At 46.9% G+C, this 9,864-nt stretch overlaps 1 long non-coding RNA gene across 1 annotated transcript; it reads right to left on the bottom strand.

The window, feature by feature from the left end:
• Nucleotides 1–1,039: 1,039 nt before the first annotated feature.
• Nucleotides 1,040–2,874, bottom strand: LOC135545151 (uncharacterized). Its single transcript, XR_010456410.1, has 2 exons — nucleotides 1,469–2,874; nucleotides 1,040–1,371 (listed from the first exon to the last, which is right to left on the bottom strand). It is a non-coding gene; the product is annotated as an uncharacterized LOC135545151 (long non-coding RNA).
• Between the last annotated feature and the right edge of the window lie 6,990 nt (nucleotides 2,875–9,864).

Consider the following 9,864-nt stretch of genomic DNA (forward strand, 5'->3'; position numbering starts at 1 on the left):
TATAACATCATACCTAGCTCTGGCATCTTCCCCAATATTTGGAACCAAGGACTGATCAGCTCAATCCACAAAAGTGGAGAAAAATTTGACACCAATAACTACCGTGGGATATGCATCAACAGCAACCGTGAGAAAATCCTCTGCATTATCATTAACAGCAGACTCGTACATTTCCTCAGTGAAAACAATGTACTGAGCAAATGTCAAATTGGCTTTTTACCGAATTATCGTAACGAAAAACCACGTATTCACCCTGAACACCCTAATTCACAAACAAACAAGCCAAAAGAAAGGCAAAGTCTTCTCATGCTTTGTTGATTTCAAAGAAGCCTTCGCCTTTGGCATGAGGGTATGATATACAAAGTGATGGGAAGTGGTGTTGGGGGAAAAACATGCAATATTATAAAATCAATGTACACAAACAAGTGTGTGGATAAAATAGGCAAAAAACACACACATTTCTTCCCACAGGGTCGTGGGGTAAGACAGGGATGCAGCTTAAGCCCCACCCTCTTCAACATACAGTTGAAGTCGGAAGTTTACATACACCTAAGCCTAATACATTTAAACTTAGGTTTTCAAAATTCCTGACATTTATTCAGAGTAAATATTCTCTGTCTTAGGTCAGTTAGGATCACCACTATACTTTAAGAATGTGAAATGTCAGAATTACAGTTGAGAGAATGATTTTTTAAACTTTTATTTCTTTCATCACATTCCCAGTGGGTCAGAAGTTTGAATACGCTCAATTAGTATTTGGTAGCATTGCCTTTAAATTGTTTAACTTGGGTCAAACATTTCAGGTAGCCTTCCACAAGCTTCCCACAATAAGTTGGGTGAATTTTGGCCCATTCCTCCTGACAGAGCTGGTGTAGCTGAGTCAGGTTTGTAGGCCTCCTTGCTCGCACATGCTTTTTCAGTTCTGCCCACACATTTACTATTGGATTGAGGTCAGGGCTTTGTGATGGCCACTCCAATACCTTGACTTTGTTGTCCTTAAGCTATTTTGCCACAACTTGTTACAACACAGAGGCGGATGCAAGATGCAAGCAACGATGGTTTTAATGAATGTAGTTCACAGCAGCAACATGACAAACAGACTGTACTCAGAAGGAATCCGACCCAGGAACTCGGGCGCATCTTCCGATCATAACGTGCTGAGAAAACCAGGGAGTGTGTCCGGATGAGTAGGAAGGAGCACAGCAGAGAATCCACACAAGAGAAGAGCACGGACACACGACACAACCTCAGAGAAGAAACAACGATCTGACAACAAGAAACACTGGTAACAGAACATATAAAGGGAAGATAAGTGGTTCCAGCTGGCGCAGACAATCAGGCCGAGATTGGGAAACCACGCCCACACAAACACTGGAGAGAGAGAGAGAGAGAGACGGAGGCAGTGGATTCATGAACCGTGACAATACCCCCTCTAGGAACGCCTCTTGGCGTTCCCAGGCGAATTTACCTGTCGATTGAAATCATCGATAAGGGAGTGATCCAGAATGTCCCTAGCAGGTACCCAACTTCTCTCCTCCGGGCCGTAACCCTCCCAGTCCACCAGGTACTGGAATCCGCGTCCCTCCTTCTAGAGTCCAAAATACGATTGACAGAAAAGGTGGTTTCCCCATCAACAAGTCGTGGCGGCGGGGGAACCGGGACCGCGGGTTAATGCGTGCCTGAAACACAGGTTTTATTTTAGACACATGAAAGGTAGGATGAATTCTCCTATACGCCGGAGGAAGCTTGAGCCGGACCGCCACCGGACTAATGATCCTGGTGACTCTGAACGGGCCGATAAATTTTGGGGCAAGCTTGTTCGAAACGGATCGGAGTGGAATGTTCTTAGTAGAAAGCCACACTCTTTGGCCAACGACGTATACCGGAGGCTTCGACCGGTGGCGATCGGGCCTTAGCCTTGGTGCGCGCCCCCACCCGGAGAAGAGTCTCACGGGCTCTGCTCCATGCGTGACGGCACCTCTGGATGAAAGCGTGAGCGGAGGGAACAGTGACCTCGGACTCCGTACTGGGAAAGATAGGTGGCTGGTAACCTAAACTACACTCAAACGGAGAGAGACCCGTGGCTGCCACTGGCAACGAATTGTGAGCGTACTCAACCATAGAGAGTTGTTGACTCCAGGAAGAGGGATTCTTAGAAACCAAACATCGCAACACTCTCTCCAAATCTTGGTTGGCCCTTTCCGTTTGACCGTTGCTCTGGGGATGAAACCCTGAAGACAGGCTGACACTCGCTCCCAGTAACCTACAAAACTCTTGCCAAAACTTGGACACAAATTGGGGCCCCGGTCAGAAACTACGTCCATCGGCAGGCCATGTAAGCGAAAGACGTGATCCACGACAGTTACCGCTGTCTCCTTGGCAGATGGTAATTTAGGCAAGGGAATAAAATGAGCCGCCTTCGAGAACCGGTCCACCACGGTCAAAACAACCGTCTTGCCCTGGGAGGGCGGGAGGCCGGTAACAAAATCTAGCGCGATGTGGGACCAGGGTCTCGAAGGGACCGACAGCGGTTGGAGTAACCCATCTGGGGGTCGATTAGAAGTCTTCCCAGTGGCACAAACCGAGCAGGCCAAGACAAAACTGTGAATGTCACGAGCCATCAGTGGCCACCAAAAGCGTTGCTTAACCAAAAAGCTAGTGCGGCTGACTCCTGGATGACACGCTACGTTGGAGCAGTGCCCCCACCGAATAACATCGGACCGACACCCCTCCGGCACAAACAACCGATTAGGCGGGCAACCGGGCGGAGGCGTGACCCCTCTAAGGCCGTTTTGACCCTCGATTCAACCTCCCATGTGAGTGTGGAGACCACTAGGGTCCCGGGTAGGATGCACTCGGGAGTGGATGGGCGTTCGGAATGGTCAAAAATGCGAGAAAGGGAATCGGGTTTGACATTCTTGGAACCCGGGCGATACGAGAGAGAGAAGTCAAAACGTCCGAAAGAGTGCCCACCGCGCCTGCCTGGAGTTGAGTCGCTTGGCGGTTCTGATATACTCCAAATTCTTGTGATCGGTCCAAACTATAAAAGGTACCCCGAACCCTCTAACCAATGGCGCCACTCCTCCAGTGCTAACTTCACTGCCAACAACTCTCTGTTGCCAATGTCGAAGTTGCGTTCGCAGGTGATAACCGATGGGAAAGGAACGCGCAAGGGTGCATCTTGTTGTCAGAAGAGGAACGTTGGGAAAGTACCGCACCTACCCCCACCTCTGAAGCGTCCACCTCCACCACGAACTGACGCGAGGGATCGGGAGCTATGAGGATAGGAGCCGAAACAAAGCGGCTCTTGAGTTTGGCGAATGCAGCCTCGGCTGTATCGGACCACCTGAACGTCACTCTGGGAGAGGTTAAGGCGGTAAGAGGTTAAGGCGACTATCTGGCTAAAGTTGCGAACGAAACGCCGGTAGAAATTGGCGAATCCCAGAAACCTCTGTAGGGCCTTACGGGAATCTGGGCTTGGCCAATCCACCACAGCCTTAACCTTGTCGGGATCCATGCGAATACCTTCAGTCGAGACGATGTAACCTAGGAATGGAACGGATTGTGCATGAAAAATGCATTTCTCCGCCTTGACAAAAAGTCCATTCTCCAACAACCTCTGAAGCACTCGTCTGACGTGTTGAGCGTGTTCCTGGAGAGAAGAAGAAAAAATCAGTATGTCATCCAGGTAAACATATATGAACTGATCAATCATATCTCTCAGCACGTCATTGACGAGTGCCTGGAAAACCGCTGGGGAGTTGGATAGCCCAAAAGGCATGACCAAATATTCGAAGTGCCCTCTGGGGGTGTTAAACGCGGTCTTCCATTCGGCCCCTCCCTTATGCGAACCAAATGATATGCATTACGTAAATCCAACTTAGTGAACACGGATGCTCCCTGTAACCTTTCAAAGGCGGAGGACATCAACGGTAAGGGATAGGTATTCTTCACTGTGATGTTATTCAACCCACGGTAATCAATGCAAGGACGCAGAGATCCGTCCTTCTTCCCCACAAAGAAGAACCCCGCCCCCGCTGGAGAAGAGGAAGGACGAATGAATTTAGATGCCAGAGAACCAGAGATGTATCTCTCCATAGCCTCCCTCTCAGGAACAGAAAGTGAATATAACTTGCCTTTAGGCGGAGACTCACCTGGCAATAATTCTATTGCACAGTCATAGGGACGATGCGGAGGAAGGGAAGCAGCACGGGACTTACTGAACACCTCCTTCAGGTCGAGGTATTCAACGGGCACGTTAGACAAATCCACTGCCTCCTCTAGAAACACAGAATCAGACACAGACGAACAAGCAGACACTAAACAGGACTCAAGACACTTGTTACTCCACATAGATATAGAGTTATGACCCCAGTCAACTCTGGGGTTGTGTTGGGTGAGCCAAGGGTGGCCGAGAACTAATGGTGCAAGGGGTGAGTCCATGAGTAGGAATGATAGTGTCTCAGTGTGATTGCCAGAAGTGATGAGTGTGATAGGTTCAGTGGTGTGAGAAATGTTGGGGAGTTCTTGACCATTGAGAGCGTTGACGGATATCTTGTGCGTGAGTGAGGTGATAGGGATCTGGAGTTTGTGAGCGAGCTTGAAGTCCATGAAGTTACCCTCTGCTCCTGAGTCCAGTAAGGCTTGGGTGTCGTGCGTGTGGGTGGTCCATCTTAGTCTTACCGGGAGGAGAGTAGATGATGAGGTCTTCTCTGTGGTGACACCACCCGATAGTAGCCTCATGTTTACTACCGGGCCTGATCTTTTACCGGGCAGGAGTGGATAAAGTGGCCCGCTCTACCACAGTAGAGACAGAGTCCTTGGGATCTCCGCCTCTCCCTCTCTTCCCGGGAGAGGCGAGCTCTCCCCAGCTGCATGGGTTCGTGAGCGGAAGCTGAACTGGCCGTGTTCCCGACGCTGGCATGCCAGCCCTCCGTGTCGTTATACGGTCTGTTAGGGCATGCTCGGCGGCCAATACGACTCAGACGAGCGTCGACCCTCAGGGCTAGTTCCACTAGTCCATTTAAACTCCTGGGAAGGCGGATGCAAGATGCAAGCAACGATGGTTTTAATGAATGTAGTTCACAGCAGCAACATGACAAACAGACTGTACTCAGAAGGAATCCGACCCAGGAACTCGGGCGCATCTTCCGATCATAACGTGCTGAGAAAACCAGGGGAGTGTGTCCGGATGAGTAGGAAGGAGCACAGCAGAGAATCCACACAAGAGAAGAGCACGGACACACGACACAACCTCAGAGAAGAAACAACGATCTGACAACAAGAAACACTGGTAACAGAACATATAAAGGGAAGATAAGTGGTTCCAGCTGGCGCAGACAATCAGGCCGAGATTGGGAAACCACGCCCACACAAACACTGGAGAGAGAGAGAGAGAGAGAGAGACGGAGGCAGTGGATTCATGAACCGTGACACAACTTTGGAAGTATGCTTGGGATCATTGTCCATTTGGAAGACCCGTTTGCGACCAAGCTTTAACCTCCTGACTGATGTCTTGAGATGTTGCTTCAATATATCCACATCATTTTTCAGCCTCATGATGCCATCTATGTTGTGAAGTGCACCAGTCCCTCCTGCAACAAAGCACCCCCACGACATGATGCTGCCACCCCCGTGCTTCACGGTTGGGATGGTGTCTTCGGCTTGCAATCCTCCCCATTTTTCCTTCAAATGTAACGATGGTCATTATGGCCAAACAGTTCTATTTTTGTTTCTATCAGACCAGAGGACATTTCTCCAAAAAGTACAATCTTTGTCCCCATGTGGAGTTACAAACTATAGTCTGGCTTTTTTATGGTATTTTTTGTATCAGTGGCTTCTTCCTTGCTGAGCGGCCTTTCAGGTTATGTCCATATAGGACTTGTTTTACTGTGGATATACATACTTCTGTACCTGTTTCCTCCAGCATCTTCACAAGGTCCTTTGCTGTTGTTCTGAGATCGATTTGCACTTTTCGCACCAAAGTACGTTCATCTCTAGGAGACAGAATGCGTCTCCTTCCTGAGCGGTATGATGGCTGCGTGGTCCCACGGTGTTTATACTTGCATACTATTGTTTTTACAGATGAACGTGGTACCTTCAGACATTTGGAAATTGCTCCCAAGGATGAACCAGACTTGTGGAGGTCTGCAATTTATTTTCTGAGGTCTTGGCTGATTTCTATAGATTTTCCCATGATGTCAAGCAAAGAGGCACTGAGTTTTAAGGTAGGTCTTGAAATACATCCACAGGTACACCTCCAATTGACTCAAATCATGTCAATTATCAGAAGCTTCTAAAGACATGACATCATTTTCTGGAATTTTCCATGCTGTATAAAGGCACAGTCAACTTAGTGTATGTAATCTTCTGACCCACTGGAATTGTGATACAATGAATTATAAGTGAAAATATATGTCTGTAAACAATTGTTGGAAAAATTACTTGTGTCATGCATAAAGTAGATGTCCTAACCGACTTGCCAAAACTATAGTTTGTTTACAAGAAATGTGTGGAGTGGTTGAAAAACGAGTTTTAATGACTCCAACCTAAGCGTATATAAACTTCCGACTTCAACTGTATATATATCAATGAATTGGCGAGGGCACTAGAAAGGTCTGCAGCACCCTACCTCACGCTACTAGAATCTAAAGTCAAATGTCTACTGTTTGCTGATGATCTGGTGCTTCTGTCCCCAACCAAGGAGGGTCTACAGCGGCACCTAGATCTTATTCACAGATTCTGCCAGACCTGGGCCCCGACAGTAAATCTCAGTAAGACCAAAATAATGGTGTTTCAAAAAAGGATCACAAATACAAATTCCATCTAGACACCGTTGCCCTAGAGCACACAAAAAACTATACATACCTCGGCCTAAACATCAGTGACACAGGTAACTTCCACAAAGCTGGGAACGATCCGAGAGACAAGGCTTAGAAGGGCCTTCTTTGCCATCAAAATGAACTTAAAATTCAACATACCAATTAGGATCTGGCTAAAGTACTTGAATCAGTTTTAGGACCCATTGCCCTTTATGGTTTGTGAGGTCTGGGGTCCACTCACCAACCAAGAATTCACAAAATGGGACAGACACCAAATTGAGAGACCGCATGCAGAATTCTGCAAAAATGTCCCCCGTGTACAACGTAAAACACCAAATAATGCATGCAGAACAGAATTAGGCCGATACCCACTAATTATCAAAATCCAGAAATTGAGAAGTTAAATTCTACAACCACTTATAAGGAAGTCATTCCCCAACCTTCCATAACAAAGCCATCACCTACAGAGAGATGAACCTGGAGAAGAGTCCCTGTCACGCCCTGACCTTAGTATTCTTTGTTTTCTTTATTATTTCGGTTAGGTCAGGGTGTGCCGAGGGTGGTATATGTGTTTTTGTCCTTTCTAGGTTTTTTTCGTATATCTATGGGGTCTTGATATTGTCTAGGTTAATGTAGGTCTATGGTGGCCTGAATTGGTTCCCAATCAGAGACAGCTGTTTATTGTTGTCTCTGATTGGCGATCCTATTTAGGTTGCCATTTTCAATTTTGGTTTTGTGGGTTATTGTCTACGTGTAGTTGCATTTCAGCACTAGTTGTTTATAGCTTTACGTTGGTTTGTTTAAGCGTTCTTCGTTTAATAAAAGAAGAATGCATTGCAATCACGCTGTGCCTTGGTCTCCTCATTATGACGAAGGTGACAGTCCCCTAAGCAAGCTGGTCCTGGGGCTCTGTTCACAAACAGACCCCACAGAGCCCCAGGACAGCAACACAATTAGACACAACTAAATCATGAGAAAACAAAAAAATAATTCCTTGGAAAGATTTAACAAAAAAATAAAGCACCTAAGAATGTTACTTGGACCTAAACAGAGAGTGGCAGAATACCTGACCACTGTGACTGACCCAAACTTAAGAAGGTTATGACTATGTACAGACTCCGTGAGCATAGCCTTGCTATTGAGAAAGGTCGCCGAAGGCAGACCTGGCTCTCAAGAGAAGACAGGCTATGTGCTCACTGCCCACAAAATGAGGTGGAGACTGAGCTGCACTTCCTAACCTCCTGCCAAATGTATGACCATATTAGAGACACATATTTCCCTCAGATTACACAGATCCACAGAATTTGAAAACAAACCCAATTTTGATAAACTCCCATATCTACAGGGTGAAATACCACAGTGCGACATCACAGCAGCAAGATGTGTGACCTGTTGCCGAAAGAAAAGGGCAACCAGTGAAGAACAAACACCATTGAAAATACAACCCATATGTATCTATTTATTTTCCCTTTTGTATTTTAACCATTTGCACATTGTTACAACACTGTATATAGACATTTGACCTGTCTTTGGTCTTTTGGAACTTCTGTAAGTGTAATGTTTACTGTTCATTTTGATTGTTTATTTCCCTTTTGTATATTATCTAGTTCACTTGCTTTGGCAATGTTAAAATATGTTTCCCATGCCAATAAAGCCCCTTTATTGGAAGAGACTTGAGAGAGGGGCTGTAGGGAGAGGAAGAGAGAGAGAGAGGGGCTGTATGGAGAGAGGAACAGGAGAGAGAGAGAGCAAGAGAGAGAGAGGGGGCTGTATGGAGAGAGGAACAGGAGAGAGAGAGAGCAAGAGAGAGAGAGGGGGCTGTATGGAGAGAGGAACAGGAGAGAGAGAGAGCAAGAGAGAGAGGGGGCTGTATGGAGAGAGGAACAGGAGAGAGAGAGAGAGAGAGAGAGAGAGGGGTGTATGGAGAGAAAGGAGAGAAGAGGCCTGGAGACAGGAGCAGGAATGGATGCCAGAATGTGCTGAAGGGAGGGGGGATGGAGGAGGAAGAGAAGAGGCCTACAGACAGAATGGATGCCAGAATGTGCTGAAGGGAGGGAGGGAGGGAGGGAGGGAGGGGTGGGAGTGGGGAGCTCCTCTGAGTGGTTTCTTCTGCATGCATAGCACTCTCTGTTCTGTTCTAAACACGTGGTGCTTCTTACTCACTCTTTCTCTCATTCTCTCTCTCTCTCTCCTCTCTCTATCGCTCTCTCTGTTTCTTCACTCTTGTCCTGAATTCCAGGGAGACGTCCTCACGGTCATCAGAGGAGCAAATGAAAACTGGATTGAAGGAAAGCTGGGAGACAAAGTTGTCATTTTCCCTTTCCAGTTCACTGAGGTTAGTCCTTTCTGTTCCAATCTGTCTATGTCGTGTATAGTGAGAGTACCTACGGTGCGGTTAGATATGATCAACGCTGTGATACCTACCCTCTCATTGACCCTATACATTGGTATTATGTGATACAGTCTTTAACGTGGTTAATACTGGCTCAGTGCTGGGGCAGTACTTTGATTCCTCTCAAATCTCTCCTCCTTGATTAATACTTAAATGTCAGGCCTTCTGCACTGCAGTGTAGTGAGGCGAATAGAGCAAATCCTGTTCTCCCTACTGACTCAAATTGCTCCCTGATCCCTATAAAGTGCACTACTTCTACCAAGGGCCCTCTTTTCTTTCCTCCTTTCCTATATGCCACTCTTCTGTTCTATATTTAACCTTCCTTTCTTCTATCTAACACTCTCTTTCCTCTCCACCTCTTTCCTCCTCTTTCCTCTCCTCCTCTTTCCTCATGTTTCCTCTCATATCTCCTCTCCTCTTTTCTCTCCTCGTTCCTCTCCTCTTTCCTCGCCTCCTCTTTCCTCCTCTTTCTTCTCATATCTCGTCTCCTCTTTTCCCTCCTCATTCCTCTCCTCTTTCCTCTCCTCCTCTTTCCTCATCTTTCCTCTCATATCTCCTCTCCTCTTTCCTTTCCTCTTTCCTCATGTTTCCTCTCATATCTCCTATCATAACTCCTCTCCTCTTTCCTCTCCTCCTCTTTCCTCTCATACC

The sequence above is a fragment of the Oncorhynchus masou genome, chromosome 9 (genome assembly GCF_036934945.1).
Source record: "Oncorhynchus masou masou isolate Uvic2021 chromosome 9, UVic_Omas_1.1, whole genome shotgun sequence".
NCBI classification, from domain to species: Eukaryota; Metazoa; Chordata; class Actinopteri; order Salmoniformes; family Salmonidae; genus Oncorhynchus; species Oncorhynchus masou.